Consider the following 17,246-nt stretch of genomic DNA (forward strand, 5'->3'; position numbering starts at 1 on the left):
CCCCTCCCTCCACCCGTCCCTTCCCCAACACCACACACCCCAACTGCTGCCCATCTCCATACTCAGAACTCAGGCACCCCCACATCTAGCCCTGCAAGCACCAAACAATGCACAGAGCTCAGTAGGGTGAAGTCGCCCTAATGGCCACTTAGCTAAGATTATTGTGGGGTAAAGAGATCCGCTCTGTAAGGCTCCCATTACTTCAATAATAATTACAGTGCTCATAATATCTAGTGCAATAGTCTGACCTTCTCTACTGAAGGCTGTGCAAATGACTATATTCAAGTCCCACGGGTCCGTGCCGCGCCATCTTGTGGCAACTTCCTCGTGCATTACTTATCTCTTCCGTGCTCTCTCTCCGTCCGAACCTCTGACTCCTGGGGACATCCCTGCGCATCGAGCCATCCCATGGCATCCTCCGGGGTCTCAAAAACACAGGGAGGACATGTTGGCGTCCAACAGGGACAGACGGGCGGCACTGGAGATTATACGCCAATCAATGTCAATAGTGTCCCAGGGCCACAGGGAAGCCCTGAGGGTAGAACTCCATCACTTCAGGGAGACTCTTGTTGACCTTGAGACTTCCACTAACTTGAGGACAGAACAGCAGCTGGAGCGGCTCACACGTTCGCTCTCAGCTGAGATGCAGGCAACTCGGGAGGAGATCCGGCATCACGTCAGGTGCTACATGGGGATCTCCGCACTATAATCCTCCAGAACGAGACCTTCCACACCCGCATGCTTGCTGCCATGGGGGACCATACCGGGGCTTTGCGTAGGCTGCCTCCCATAGCACCACCACCTCCTGTGGCAGCAGCAGAGGGTGTTCAGAGTGACAGCAGCAGTTCTCCCACATTGGCATAGCCGTGCAGGCCATGAGCCCATGGAGGTGTTTTTTTTTCCCAACATCCTCACAGGCGGCTGTTGGTGCGCACCCTGTCCTCAGACCTCCTGGATACCCCCCCCCGGCCCCCCACATGTCCATTTTTAATTTTTGATTTTTTTGATATTTTTATTTTTTTTATTTTTTTTTGACAGTGTGTTGCCTTGTGTGGCTCCCGTGGGCATCCACTGTATTCCGGCTGGGCACATGCAGGCTTGTCCTGAGTTTGGGTTTGATGCTTGGGTTCGTGAGACACACACCCCTCCTGCTTCCCGTTTCCATGGGCTTGCAAAGGGTGTGACCAAGTGACAGTGATGTACACAGTGATGTTGGGCTCCCATGAGCTGTGTGGGCAGTCTGTAGTCAATACTGTGTAGACATTCCTTGTGTATATTGTTGTTGTATTGTACACTGCATGTTGTAATTATGTATGCTTCTGCTTCCATGTCTCCCTCTAAATTTGCAGGTTCATTCCTCATGTCTTCACAAGGCCGTCTACTTTAGAGATGGAGTTCATGTTGTATGCATGAACTCCATATCTAAAGATTTTTGAAGCCTGCAAAACTACATTTGGAAGGGGGCGATGTGGTGGCATATTCAGGTTGCAAGATTACGACTACTTTAACTTAGTACTGTCATGTTTTAGTTGTGTTTGAGCTTATGTAGCTGCATTGTATTGTTGGTAAGTATTTGGTCATGTGTGTTGTTAGTTCAACATTACTGGGAGCATATTGTGTGTGGCCAGTTTCCATTAGGGACACTGTACTTTGTGACACTTGTGTCAGGTTTTCGGGATTGCTTTGTTTGCTCTCACATAGATGACATGCCATGGGGTGTTGGGTGGCGGTGCTGGGGATGGGTTGGGTGACATGGCACTGTTCTCATGTTGTATTTTGCAAGGGGGTAATGCATTTAGCAGCATGTGCAGTGGCATTTATACTCTCCAAGCAGCCATGTATCGCCATGCCGCCCAGCTTCTAGGTCCCGGTTTAGGGTTGACATTCTGTAAATGAAACTGTTGTGGGTGGACCCTGGATAGTTGGCATATACTGAGGTGATGATTCCCTTGGCATCACATACTACCTGCACGTTGATGGAATGCCAGTGCTTGCGGTTTCTATTGATGTGCTCTGATGCCCTGGGGGGACGTAGAGCCACATGGGTGTAATCAATGGCACCTAGGACTTTGGGGAATTGTGCCAACCCATAGAAATCCTGGATGGCAGCCTGCCTTTCTGCAGGTGTTCTGGGCAGGTACATGCGCCTGCGGACTGATGGGCGTGCACTCATGATGGCCAAGACCTGGTGTAGGCAGCGTGACTGTGTGGCCTGTACACCCCCCCCCCCCACTATGGCACTTGTCTGTTGAAATGATCCGGTGGCCAAAAAGTACAGTACATTGAGGACCTTCTCCAGGGGGCTGAGTGCTTGGGAGCAGAGGGTGGGTGATGTGAGGTCATCCTCCCACTCACTGACCAGGTTGAGTATTATGTGAGGTGGAAACCTGTACCTCCCATACACCTGGTCATCAGGCATCCCAAAAAGGCTGGTTCACGGTGTGAAAATTCTGGGCCTGACTATCCTCCTCCTCCTCCTGCGGTATCCCATGACCACTGCTGCTAGGAACGGTATGTTCATCCTGGCGTCTGAGCTTGCTTGTTGTTTGGGCGCACTTTTATGCTGCGTGGGTCCACGTACGCCTGCTTCCTGCTGGCGTACGTGTTTCCGGATTAGCGTGTCTTTTTTGGCACGTGCGTGTGGGCGTTCCGCGCATTTGCCTCCTGTACTTCCCCACCCACCCCAGAAATACACTTACCACGCTCGCCCAGGCCCAATCGCGTGTAAAACTTCCAGCGAGCCCCTGAAATACACGTACCTCGCCCACCCAGGCCCAATCGCGTGTAAAACTTCCCTCGAGCCCCTGAAATACACGCTATTTTTGACACAGCGGGTGTCCATGTTTGTCGCGTACTCCTTTGCACGTCATTTGTCCTAGAGGGCCACAGTATGGAACATTCCTTAGAGCTGTATATACATGCTTCTTGTTAGCAAACATTTTTTTAATGCGCAGGGTGTGGCGGACATGTGTTCATGTACATAGTTGACTTTTGGTTTGTGTCATGAGATCGCCATTTCACTGCTGGGGGTGGGAGTGCAAGGGGACATGAGTGGGGGCCTGCTGGCAGGTGCCCTGCACTGCTGGGGAGTAGGGGTTCTGGGGGACATGTGTGGGACATGAGTGGGGGCCTGCTGGCAGGTGCCCTGCACTGCTGGGGTGTGGGGGTTCTGGGGGACATGTGTGGGACATGAGTGGGGGCCTGCTGGCAGGTGCCCTGCACTGCTGGGGAGTAGGGGTTCTGGGGGACATGAGTGGGACATGATTGGGGGCCTGCTGGCAGGTGCTCTGCACTGCTGGGGGGTGGGGGTTCTGGGGAACATGTGTGGGACATGAGTGGGGGCCAGCTGGCAGGTGCCCTGCACTGCTGGGGGGTGGGGGTGCTGGGGGACATGAGTGGGGGCCTGCAGGCAGGTGCCCTGCACTGCTGGGGTGTGGGGGTGCTGGGGGATATGAGTGGGGGCCTGGGTGCCCTGCACTGCTGGGGGGTAGGGGTGCTGGGGGACATGTGTGGGACATGAGTGGGGGCCTGCTGGCAGGTGCCCTGCACTGCTGGGGGGTGGGGGTGCTGGGGGACATGAGTGGGGGCCTGCTAGCGGGTGCCCCTGACTGCTGGGGGGTGGGGGTGCTGGGGGACATGAGTGGGGGCCTGCTGGCAGGTGCCCTGCACTGATGGGGGGTGGGGGTGCTGGGGAACATGAGTGGGGGCCTGCTGGCAAGTGCCCCTGACTGCTGGGGGGTGGGGGTGCTGGGGGACATGAGTGGGGGCTTGCTGGCAGGTGCCCTGCACTGCTAGGGGGTGGGGGTGCTGGGGGACATGAGTGGGGGCCTACTGGCAGGTTCCCTGCACTGCTGGGGGGTGGGGGTGCTGGGGGACATGTGTGGGACATGAGTGGGGGCCTGCTGGCAGGTGCCCCTGACTGCTGGGGGGTGGGAGTGCTGGGGGACATGAGTTGGGGTATGCTGGCAGGTGCTCTGCACTGCTGGGGGATGGGGGTTATGGGGGACATGAGTAGGGGCCTGCTGGCAGGTGCCCCTCAGTGCTGGGGGGTGGGGGTGCTGGGGGACATGAGTTAGGGCCTGCTGGCAGGTGCCCCTCAGTGCTGGGGGGTGGGGGTAGTGGGAGTCATGCGTTGGTGATCAAGTGCAAGCTGACATGTGGCTTGCCTGGGGGGCATGCCCATGGTGGAAGGGCTGCCTGCGGGACATGACCAGGGGTGCAGGGTAGTCCCCTGTGGTGTGGGCTGCCTGCAGGGGCCGTGGAGGGTATAGAGCGAACACCTGGGAGGAGCCACACTGCCAATTGACGTGTAGGACTCCAGGGCACCCCCGAAATAAACGTATCCTGCTGAAATTGCATGTGAGACTTCCTGCGAACCCCAGATTTACACGTACCCAGGCCAATCACGTGTGAAACTTCACGCGAACCCCAGGAATACATGCACCCCACTCGCACAGGGCCTATCGCATGTGAAACTTCCCGGGAACCCCACATTTACACGTACCCCGCTCGCCTAAGGCCAATCGCGTGTGAAACTTCCCGTGCACCTCTGAAATACACACACATGCGATTTTTGACACAGCAGGTGTACGTGTTTGTTGCATACCCCTTTGCACGTCATTTGTCCTAGAGGGCCACATTATGGGACATTCATCAGAGCCGTATATACGTGCTTTTTGTTAGCGCACATTTTGGCGCACATTTTTTTCATGTGCAGGGACACTACTGCCTGCCTTCGTGTGGCGGACGTGTTTAGGCCTGTGCGCGTCTTCGCCTGTGCGCTGGTTTTCCCTATTCGATTCCATGAATACCTGTTGTAGGCGAGCGTGTGGGTGTTCCGCGCACTTGCCTCCTGTACTTCCCCCGTGACGTCCACATTTTCACACGTTGTTCCTCATTACACGTGTCACGCCCCGTGTTACGCCTACTTTTGTTATGTGCGCCACGCTATGTGCGCTTTCACTGTGGCTGTAGCGCACGCCGTTAGATGACCTGTGCGCCGGCGTGCACCAGGCAGATTTTCAGCGCACATCCCAGATTTTACTCGCGCACGGACTTCCATGAATTGATGTGCGCGGGTTTTGCTGCGATTTTCGAACTTGCACTGCGATTTTTGCACTTGCACTGCGATTCGCACGGTTTGGTACGCTTTCGCGGGAATTTTCAGCGCACATTAATTCCATGGGTTGTTAGTCTGTATATATATCATATATATATATATGTATATATAGCAAGAAAAGCATTTGGTTATTTCTCCTATCTCCTAACATCCAATAACATCCAATAACACTGTCTTAAAAAGCCACGTGTGCTCTGTGTGCTTACTAATGTGATAATTTCTAAGGCAACTGTTACTCAAACAATGTAGAATTGTATTCTTGTAGAACAAACAATTGCATTGACCCTGCAGCATTAGATTCAGCATTACAGGTGCATACTTTGTATTGTCATCTGAACATCAGTATAGTAACACACAAATATGAGAATAGCCTTCGAATCATGAAGTGACAGCCCATTGCACAATCACACACCTCTACATACATGCCTCCTACCATCATACTCAGACACCCATGCATAAAGCACACATATATTGCACAACATCCCAAACCGCACTTTCTTTTTATCTCCAACAACCCCAAAGAATGCATACCAAAAATCATCTCTGTAAAAAGCAACGCAGAAGTAGCCAAATTCAAAATAAAAGTGTCCAAAATAAGCTTCCCCCTCTAGCAGAATTGAAACAAAAAGTTCAAACAAAACAGCTAATACAGTCACTAAGCGAATCAAAAGCAGCTTCCAGTAAAGAAACTTTGCCTCCTCTTTCAAAATGTAAAACTAAACAGAAAGGTATTGAAAAGACTGCAGCTACCACTAGTGCTAACACTGCACCTATAAATCGTGATGCAGCCACAAGTAAGCATACCAAAAACAATATTTTATAAAAAAATGTTCCACCACAGAACCTTATAAAAACAGGGGAGAAATCAAGCACAACCCTTAAAACCTACCGTAGAAAATTAATCCTAGAAGCTCTCATAGACAGTGCAATCCTTCTCAAAAGGAAATTATTTATTTCAGTTTTAAACAGAATGAAACCACTAACAAAACTAAGTACTAAACTACAAAAATGACTTCTCAATATATGGAATATCAACAAAGATAGCTTTGCAAACATCTTTGGAGGTGAATGGAGTTACACCACCAGCACGGAACCATATTTCAAGAAAGAAGAATACAAACAAAAGCAAAGAAACCCAATTGCAATGCATAGCAGTGGATGAGGATATGAAAAACTTAGCAATACCATTATGGAACAAGAAACGCTGCTGACAAAAATATCCCCAGAAAACCTAGTATCAACTCTCCATTCCATTGAACCAATGCGGCCAGTCTATAAATGGCCGTGCACATCAATGCGTAACATAGGCAAAACATCTTTCACATCTTTACACCAGTTCCTCAATCACTATGTGAAAGGCAAAGACACATTGAAAATAAAACTATTGCAAACTATGGACTCCTGTTCAGTTCGCAAATACACAGGTCTACAAGGACGTTCATTAGCCTGCATTTCTGGACCTATTTGCAAAAGCACCTTCCACCATATCAAAATTACATAAACACACCATTCAACTATAAGTCTGGTTCATAAACTGTACTATGCCAAAAGCCCTGCTTTAGCACTAGCCAATGTAAATAACAATCTTCTACATGGTACATTCAAAGAACTACTTGAAGAAATAGAGCATATCCAGAGAAAATATTTTGGAAGTGAAAGCCACTTACAACATAAAATAGCTTTACAACAGACTAGCAGCAACTTTACAGATGACAACCTTCTACTACACATATACAAACAAGAAATACTAAAGTTCAAAAGTACATCTGCTGAAGTACCCAACCATGTGTGTGTGTGTTGCCGCAGGACTTTTTTTATAAGAGTAGCACAAAAACTGTAGACATAATGTACAAAATAGAAGACATTGAAGAGTCCAAGTGGTTCCAATTAGCTTTCTATCTTATAGCAGAAAACAAATACAAAATGACTGATGCCTTAATACTTTGCATTTACTGCACTGCAAAACTTGACAACAACCAAACACCTTCATGTGCTATCACAAATAACTTGGAATTATTCCCACTACCAAAACCCCTGCAACAACTTAACTTGAATGAGAGGATCATAATTCAAACAGTGCACCCATTTCAAGCAATAATACACCTTTAACCAAAACAGCAAAACTACCTCCCTCTGAATTACTGAAAGGCATTTGTGGCAAAGTAGTTTATTTGCCATTAGATCTCAAAGAAAATGTACACACTCTGGAGTGCAATGTCCAATAGATCAATCTTTAATTATCTTAGTAAATGGTGTACCTACAAAAGACAAAAAAAATTGGCAACAACTTGTGGACTTACATAAAGGTAGACAAGCCCTGCAATATCTAAAAGACAACAATGAATACTACAAATAAATAAATATTGAAGAAAACCTAAGGGAAACCACCGAAATAATTCAAGACTCATCAGAAACTAGTCAATTTAACTTCTAGATCCTGCTACAGAATCCAATATTTTAGACCATTATACAATTCACCCATTACACTCTAAAGACACCATAGATGATGCCAAAGGATCTCCAATCAGCATATGGGAAAAAAGTATAGAAGCACCTGCCTTTCCGCTACTCTTTCCTACTGGAAAAGGAGGAAGATACGATGAAAGACGCACACAATTAACAACATCAGAATACCGCTCTTTACAAATGTATTCTGAAGACTCCAGATTCAGACAAAACGTGGAATACATATTCCATCTTCTCTTTGAAAGTGAACTAGCAACTCTATGCTACAGAGTTGCACACACATTAACATTTTCAAAATAAGTCAGCTTTGCAATTACTTTAAAAAGTGCAAGAAAAAGATGAGGTTTTACAGTCAATTACAAATCTTTTAGCAAACATGCATGGTACAAAAGAATACTGGTTCTGACGTCACAGAGATGTATGCTGTATGATAAGAAACCTTGGCCCACCTACTTGGTTTGTGACATTAATTTGTGCAGAATATGCATGGGAAGATTTACATGATTTCCTACGCATAGCAAACAAAAACAAAACAAATATAGATATAAAAACACCAGGAGAACTCTGCTCTCTAGATTCTGTAAATGTATCAAGATATTTCCATCATATCTTCATTGCTATGCTACACTTAATTTGTAATAAAACTGTTCTTCCCCTCGGAGAAGTGCAACACTTCTTTTGGAGAACAGAATATTAAATCAGAGGAGCACCACACATCCACATGTTTTCTTTGGATTAAAGATGCTCCTAAATTTGGTCAGGACAGTGATGCCACTGTTTTGCAGTTCATCCAAAAATAAGTAACTTGTAAAATCCCTTGACAAACGACACATAGTGACCTTCATGCACACATTTTACAATTTCATAGACACAAATGTGGGAAGTATTGTTGTCGTAAATATAAAAACAAAGGGAAATACTACACCAAATGCCGCTTTGGTTTCCCTAGAGCAGTTTCAATAACAGGTCAAGTAAACAACTTCATGTCTTCAGTTAGACATAGTGTCAAAGGTAAATCACCTAAGAACACCAATACCATAAAAAGAACAGAGGGATAAAAAAACATCAATGAATAAAATACAATCATTGCCCTCCTATGGAATGCAAATATAGATGTGCAGTACATTGCAGACAATTCCACTGTAGTTGCACGATATGTCGAAGCCTACTTTACCAAAGCAGAAAAAATAGAGCTCCAAGACCTCTGGGATAACACATCATCTGACAAAACACTATCACGGAAATTATACAGCTTAGTCATAAAAATGCTCTCCCATAGATAATGTGGCCGATAATGTGGCTGCTATGAAGCTGCAGACTGTTTAAACGGCACTGCCTTGTATGGAAAATCTAAAAATATAGTATGGCTAAGTCTTGGTCCTGTTAATTCTAGAAAAAGAGTTCTCAAATCATATGAAAAACAACTTACTAGACACATACTACCCAAACAGAAGTACCACTTTGGAAACCATGTGTCTATACCACATAGCCTAAAACTTCATATACAAAAATAATATTAAACCAGATGAGAAGAAAGGTAGATACACAGTGGAAAATTGTGAAGGAAGTTTAGTGAAACGTACCAAACGAAGCTTAATTAATCATATCAAATTGTCATTAAAAACTCCTCAACATAACGAACTGTATTACATGTCCCTGCTCCAACTTTTTAAACCATGGAGAAAAGAAGAAGATTTACTGGATACCTTTGACTCCTATGAAGACACTTTCAAATCAAATGAAAGCAATATGACAGATGTAAACTGCACCAGTTTACAGGGCCAGTACACTGTAATCACGTGAAAATACTACACGTACCCCGCTCACAGCAGCCAAACGTTTGAAAATGTACTGGCGCACCCCTCGGAATACGCGTACCCCGCTCACGCCAGGTAAATTGCGCAGAAAAAGCACCTCCCTGTGGTGTGGGCTGCCTGTGGGACATGGCCACGATGTATGGGCTGCCTGTGGGGAATGGGGAGGGTGAGTGGGCTGTCTGTGGGGCATGGCCATGGTGGATAGGGTGCCTGCATGTATTTTGGGTGTGCGCGGGAAGTATCACACGCGATAGGCCTTGTGCGAGCAGGGTACGTGTATTTCAGGGGTGCGCGGTAAGTCTTACACGCGATAGGCCTTGTGCGAGCGGGTACGTGTATTTCGGGGGTGCATGGGAAGTCTTACACACAACAGGCCTTATGTGAGCAGGGTACGTGTATTTCGGGGGCGCGCAGGAAGTTTTACACATGATAGGGCTTGAGCGAGTGGAGTACGTGTATTTCTGGGGTGTGCGGGAAGTTTTACACGCGAAGGGCCTTGTGCGAGCGGGGTACGTGTATTTTGGTGGTGCGCAGGAAGTTTTACATTCAATAGGGCTTGGGTGAGCGGGGTACGTGTATTTCGGGGGTGCGCGGGAAGTTTCACACGCGATATGCCCTGTGCGAGCGGGGTACGTGTATTTTGGGGGTGCGCGGGAAGTTTTACACGTGATAGGGCTTGAGCGAGCGGGGTACGTGTATTTCAGGGGTGCACGGGAAGTTTCACACTTGATAGGCCATGGGCGAGCGGGGTACGTGTATTTTCAGGGGTGCGTAGGGAATTTCACACATGTTTTCGCTAGCGTGAGAGGGGTACGTTTATTCTGAGGGGTGCGCAGGGAGTTTCACACACGATTTGGCAGTGTGGTCCAGCAGGCCCCGACTTATGTCCCCCACCCACTCACCCACCCAGCAGTGACATGCACCTGCCAGCAGGCCCCATATCATGTCCCCCTGCACCCATACCCACCCAGCAGTGACAGGCATCTGCCAGCAGGGCCCAACTCATGTCCCCCTGCAGCCCCACCCACCCAGCAGTGACAGGCACCTGCCAGCAGGCCCCGGCTCATGTCCCCCCACCCACTCACCCGCCCAGCAGTGACAGGCACCTGCCAGCAGGCCCCAAATCATGTCCCCCTATACCCCCACCCACCCAGCAGTGACAGGCACCTGCCAGAAGGCCCCGAATCATGTCCCGCTGCACCCCCACCCCCCCGCGGTGACAGGCACCTGCCAGCAGGCCCCAACTCATCTCCCCCCACCGACTCACCCACCCAGCACTGACAGGCACCTGCCAGCAGGCCCCGACTCATGTCCCCCCACCCACTCACCCACCCAGCAGTGACAGGAACCTACCAGCAGGCCCCGAATCATGTCCCCCTGCACCCCCACCCACCCAGTAGTCACAGGCACCTGCCAGCAGGCCCTGACTCATGTCCCCTCCAACACATCATCACGATCCACAATCATGGCCTTTATGGCCACCCAAATCCCACCCCACGTCACCCCAGTCCAAACACCCAACCAAGTATTACATCCACCCCACATTGAAATTCCCATTGCATGATACATCCCAAATGGCAAGTATGCACATCAATCAATACATGTCCATCACACACACACAATGGGTGCAAGTGAATGAGAAAACCCACATCATGACATGCATGAAACCAATGTTAGAATACCACACATTGAAGTATGAAACAAAAATGTATTAAACACAAAAGCAAGGGAATGAAATCACACAATAATAAACAAAATGCTGCATGCCCAAAATAATAGAATAGAAAAAAAAGTATGAAAGCAGAATCCAAATAAATCTGAAGGAAAATGGTTCCAAAGTGTCCGTCCCTCAAACCAAATCCAAAGGTAAAAAATAAGACACATCCATTGATCCATGGTAAAATCAAAAAATAAAATGAAATCAAGTCTTCAACTATATTCAAAGTACAAATCCAGGGTCCATTAGCCCAACTATTCAAAGGAAACCTACAAAAAACCCTACCTAATAAAAACCTATATACAAAAAGGTGGGCCATAGTCCAAGCTCCCCAAATGAAAGAAAAACAGAAACACTAATTAACTATATACAATGCTGGCAGGCAAATCCTACGGCTCACTTGTTGATTTCCCAGGCCAGGGCATCATCAAACTCCCATTCTCCCTGCTCCATGGCCCAGAGGTTTCGCAGGGATAAAGCCATGACCAACTCCCTGCGAATTTCCTCGAGGCACTCAGCCCGCCTCAACACCCTGCGCATGGAGTTCTCCGCCCTGATCATAGTGAGCCGTGCCTCTTCTGCCCGCCGCTGCTCCGTATCTATTTGGTGGCCCAACCGCTGCCACACGGAAGACACTCCCAATCCAGGGTCCTCCTGCCCTCCGGCCGATGCCTGCCCCTCTGATGTTGATGGCCCTAAGCCATCATCGCTCCCACCTTGAGCCTGCTGCTGCCGTGAATGTGCCCTGCCTCTTGATGCCTGTACATCCTCCTCCTGCTGGGGTCCAGTTGTTGGGGTGGCCACCCCTGCTGGACCTCTGACTGCCGACTGTGGCAGGGATGTGTCCTCCACCAGCCTGGCCGCTGGGTCAGAGGCAGCTCCACATGGTGCCCATGTGATACTTGGCTCGGAAGATGGCACGGAGGATGACTGGCGCATAGGGGGTTCAGTTGAGGAGGGGGTCAGTACAAGGTCCAGCATACGGAGGAATCCAGCACTGGTAACCCATCCTAGTAGGTTGACGCGGTCAAAGAGGCATCCCAGATAACGAAAACCCTGCAGGTCATCTCGGATGCCCCGTTGACGCAACGCCATCTCAGCCAGGACAGGCTGAACACGGTTCTGGATTGCCATGTCCACAGGGAGAAGAAGGCCAGTTGTTGTGCGCGCATCACCTCCCTGAAAACGGGTCTGGACGAAGGCATCCGTGCTGGTGCGGGATGATGCAGCCACAGGATCGGGGCCAGGATTACACACAGGCTCCTCCACTGCAGCCTCTGCTGCCTCCTGTCCCTGGACTACGCCACTAGCACCAGTGGAATCCCTCCCTCCAGACCCTGTGTGTGTCCCTTCCATGGCCTCCTCCTCAACCAAACCCACCAACAACCTGGATGACTCCGTGCAATCTTCCTCCATCGGACCCTGTGCTGTTGAGGAATCCACCTATGACCTCCGCCTCTTGGACCTACCCTCGGCAGCTGCGGCCACGGACGGGGCACCAGACTCCTCACTCCCCACAAGATGACAACCTGGGAGAGGAGCCGGGCCTTGCGTCTCAGGCTGACGTTGCGATCCCTGCCACTTTGTTCCACAGCACCGTCTCCGCCCTCTTCATCAGTTGACGCTGCAGACAGGGAGAGATAGAACACAGGCATCATGGCACTGTACAATGGTCTGATACACACATGACAGTTGCACATGGGTGGCAGTGTCAAACTTCACACTTGGCATCACACTCCCCAACACACATATCATTTTAAATCACACACATGCGCAAATCAACAGGAATGTTGCAGCAGGGAGCACCATCCTTACACATACAACAGCATGAGCAGCCAAAGATTAGCCTGACATCACATGCAACACGGGGCATGAAGAACACATGCACACACGCCACCAGACATACATACATCTGTACATCTCCACCACCTGTAGCACTGATACCATTGCCATCCATGTCACATCTGCCAATCCGCCTCCTACATGTCAGTGTCACATGCATCCATGGTGTATCACAGTTGCACACTTGTCAAATACACACACATGCACATGTACATAGTGCAGAGACATGCAGGTGGAACCAGCATCCATGTGTGACACCACAACCATGCCAAAGTACATACACAGAAATTGAAACATGTGTGCACCCACACATGCATTTGGCCAGCATGCATTTGAACACATACACCATTGATGTGTCTCACACATGACAGGACTCACATGCGGCAGGCTCATGTCCCTGTACATACACATCCACACAAGGGCCTACAAAGACATATGTCCAACCTGCACACTCCTGGCACACCTCAAAATGCACAGCGTCCACTCAGTACGCATGTACACTTACCGCTCGACTACGGACGGGTCTGCCTCTCAAGGGCCTGGAGGTGGAGCGCTGGACGCATACGTTCCAGGACCCTCATCTGGTTGTTGGTAAGGCGGACCCGGAACACCTCAAAATCTGCTGCCTTCAAGAGGATCCGGGCTTTGTTGAGGGTCCTGGACCTGAAGTCCTCCCAGCGCTTCCGGACGTGTTGAATGTCACGGGCTGCCACCCCCTCTACGTTGATGGCAGCCACAATGTCCATCCAGATCCTTTTCCATCCTTCATTGTCAGCACGTGAACTTCCAAAGAGGGCATCATACTGCCCCAGGACTTTCTCCACCAGGATACCAACTTTATTGGCACTGAAGCTGGTAGCCCTCTGCCTCTCTGGCTGGGGGTTGCCAGTGGTGCCAGATGGTGTTGTGTCCGACATGGCAACCCCAGCGGCAGGTGTGGGTGGGCAACTGGGTCCTGGGGCTGGGCTGTGGAGCAATGGAATACTATTCGGGAGTCTTCTGTTCCAGCAGGGGTGATCACAACAACTGGACCCCTGCAGATAGCTGATGTGCAGGCACCAAATAGCAGGGCACGTGGCCAGCAGGCAGGCAGGCAGCAGCAGATGGCAGGTGGGAGCGTGCTCGGGGATGTGGGGGGCGGGAAAATGGCCTTCTGGGCAGGAGCGTGGTCTTCTGTGTGTTGTTGCGTGGCCAGCTTGATACGGAGTGATATGGCACATGAAAAAACTGCACATCAGCGTGTAATTCGAGGAAAGGCCCTTAGCGCGTAAGTGCATCTGTGAAATGATGCGCAAGGGCGTTTCCCTTAACACGGGTGCATGTTGATTGTACATGTGAAAAAACTGCACGTCTGGGTATCACTGCGTGTAATTGGAGGAAAGGCCCTTAGCGCGTACGCACGTAAGTGACGTCGCACATGTGGGCTGGGTTAAAAGGTACACGTAGGACGCCATTTTTGTGCTTTTTGTGGAGAGCAAGCGGGTGATTCTTGTACTTCTTGTCGGTTCACACGTGATTACTTCACAACGGTTCCAGTTCGCACTCCTTGTATACTCAGACAGCGTTCAATTCTTCTTTTGGCAGGGGTGTCTTTTTCACATACTTTTTCCAGGAAGACTGTGAGTCGTGTGCATGTTAAATTTTGTTTTCGGGGTGCCTGAGCGTTGCATGACCCGACATCTTCCCCAAGGGGTCAAAGACAGCCTTGCTAGAGCACTAGGGTACGTATTCCATCTAGTACCCTAACCCTTTCACCCCAATTGCCCAGGACAATTGTTTACTGCACCTCCCATTCGCACAACAACATCAGTGCCATGGTTGGGAGGCGACCAAGCAGTAAGGGAGACAAAGGTGGCCGACCTCAAAGAGGTGGGCACGGTAGGGGACGTGGCCAGGATGTGCAGTGTGGCCCAAGAGGTCAGTGTGTGGAGGACCAATCAGAGACACCGATGCCCCCCCAATGGGTCGGGGAGATGTAGCTGACACCATCCCAGCTCAGGCCTTGTTAACCCGGCCCATATTGTCAACCGAACCAGCACAGGATGACTCCCAGGCTGACTTCCGTGTCACCAAATCAAAGCCACATGTGGCGGTGAAAGTTGCTGTCACTAGGCCACGTGGATCTGGGGCAGCAATGTCATCTGCTGCCCCAAGTAGCCAGGGTGAGGAGGCTGCAGGGCAGATGCAGCTCAATCCACCCCAGCTCCGAGTCTCCCAGCCGGGACAGTGTTGGTCCAAGTCCATCACACTGAGGTTGGTCCTGCCAACATCACCCAGCAGCCGTGGCTTTGGCTACTTCCAGTGCCCAGTCCACCTGCGCTTCAGCCCCTACCAACCAGAGCAGCGTAAGCCACTCAGGGTCCGCACCACCTTCCAAGAGGAAGAAGGGTGCTCTTGCGGTACAGGCTGGGACCCCAGACACGGCTACCCACTCTGGCACATCAAGGAAGCGTAGTTTCAATGATGCAGAACTAGACGCACTTGTGGGCTATGTGTCGGCCCATGGCCGCGAAATGCTGGTGACTGCAGGGTGCAAGACTATGACTGCTCAATGTAGGGCCCACTGGCAGTGCATTGCAGACCAGATTAGTTCCCTTGGATTTGTGAGGCGCACAGCTGATGATTGCTCTAAGCAGCGGCATGACCTCAAACGCAGAGCAAAGAACAAGCTGGCTGCCAATTATGCCTCTACTTTGGTGACTGGCAGTGGGTCTCCACCAGAGGAGGATGAACTAACAGAACATGAGGCAATCGCTGGAGAGTTCATCGCAAAGGATCAGATCCAAGGCGTGGGAGACCTACCAGATCTTGAGGCAATGTCCGGTGAGTGGCCATGCATGTGTGTGCAAAGCATGTGTATGTTGCTTGGGTGATGTGTTGGGCTTGAGTGCCAGGTGAGGCTGCGTAGTCATGACTGCACCCATGTGGTGCCTCTAAACCATACATCAGCCTTGGGTTAGTGTTTTCAAGTATCCATTCTGACCGCAGTAGACAATTAGCACCACATTACTGCACTTGCCCTTCAACTGTCATCTTGTCACAACATTGTTCATACTGTTTTCCTGTTCATTCTGCCTGATTGATGAATTCCTTAGCATTTTTAACACACATTTTTGTGCCGTACTACCCCAAATGTAACATACTGCAGTCATAGATTACACCCCACAATGGCCCACATTTGTTACCTTATTATGGGAATGATTTCACCAATCAGGCTGATCGTGTGCAGGCCATGTGTAGGTGCACATTACTCAATCACTTCGGGGCCCTGTTTGAATGTTGAAGATGACAATTGTGTTCTGTCATGTCAAAGTGACCAACCATTAATGTATCCATGTGCCTGCCATCACTGCATCAGTAAACACTGGCTTTGTTGCAGCGTGTGGCACATGTGTGTTTTGTCACACTATTTTTCATTTTCGATTTCATTATGTCCATCTCACATGGATGGGTGACAGTACTGATTTGATACCATCTGGGTGTCCTTGTGAAATCTGCCATGGCTATGGCATGTGCCATCTGTGTGCTGGCATGTGTCATGTATGTGGCTTGCCTATGCCACTCACAGGCTAATGTGTGATGCCAGTGCTATCCAGCATGCAGCACATGTGTTGCTTTTCCATCTTGGAGTCCTCAGTGTCTGCTTTTTGCCTCCCCTTCCAACACATTGCCAGTGCATGCATGCCAGAGTTATTGTCATGTGTGACATGTGTCTTTTATGTACTGGATGTCTGCCTTGTCATGCCTATGTGTGTGGGCTACGGTGCTCATGTCTGTTTTAATTACTTTTCTTTTATGTTTTTGCAGGTGATGAGGCACTTGATGCTGTTGAGGAGGTGGATATGGCACAGAGGCAGCAGTACTCACAGCCACAACCGGTCACCAGTGGAGGACATTGGGTGTTGATGGGCGAAAACCCATTACTCAGGCAGACCATACTGTCCATGGGTGTCTCTGGGTACACCTCCGTAGACCTCTATGAATCAGGTGCTGGATCGGACATTGAGACATATGTCCCATCACAGGTGAGTGTTTCTGGCAGGGATGTGTTCTGTCCAACCCACCTGCACTTGGGGTAGACCCCTCTATGGGGCATTCAGTGTTGGAAGGTCCGCCTGTGGCAATTACGGATGCAGGGTCACACTCCACAATATCTGATCCTGTTCCTGGGCCAGCAGATCAAAGGAGGAATGCAGTTCTGCAGCCTCAGGCAGTGCCAACACAGCAAGGTGCATATCACCTTGCCCCAAACAGGTGTGGTGCCCGCCAACGCGGTGGCCGTGCG

The sequence above is a fragment of the Ambystoma mexicanum genome, chromosome 4q (assembly GCF_040938575.1).
Source record: "Ambystoma mexicanum isolate Mex_15411 chromosome 4q, UKY_AmexF1_1, whole genome shotgun sequence".
In the NCBI taxonomy this organism is placed as follows: domain Eukaryota; kingdom Metazoa; phylum Chordata; class Amphibia; order Caudata; family Ambystomatidae; genus Ambystoma; species Ambystoma mexicanum.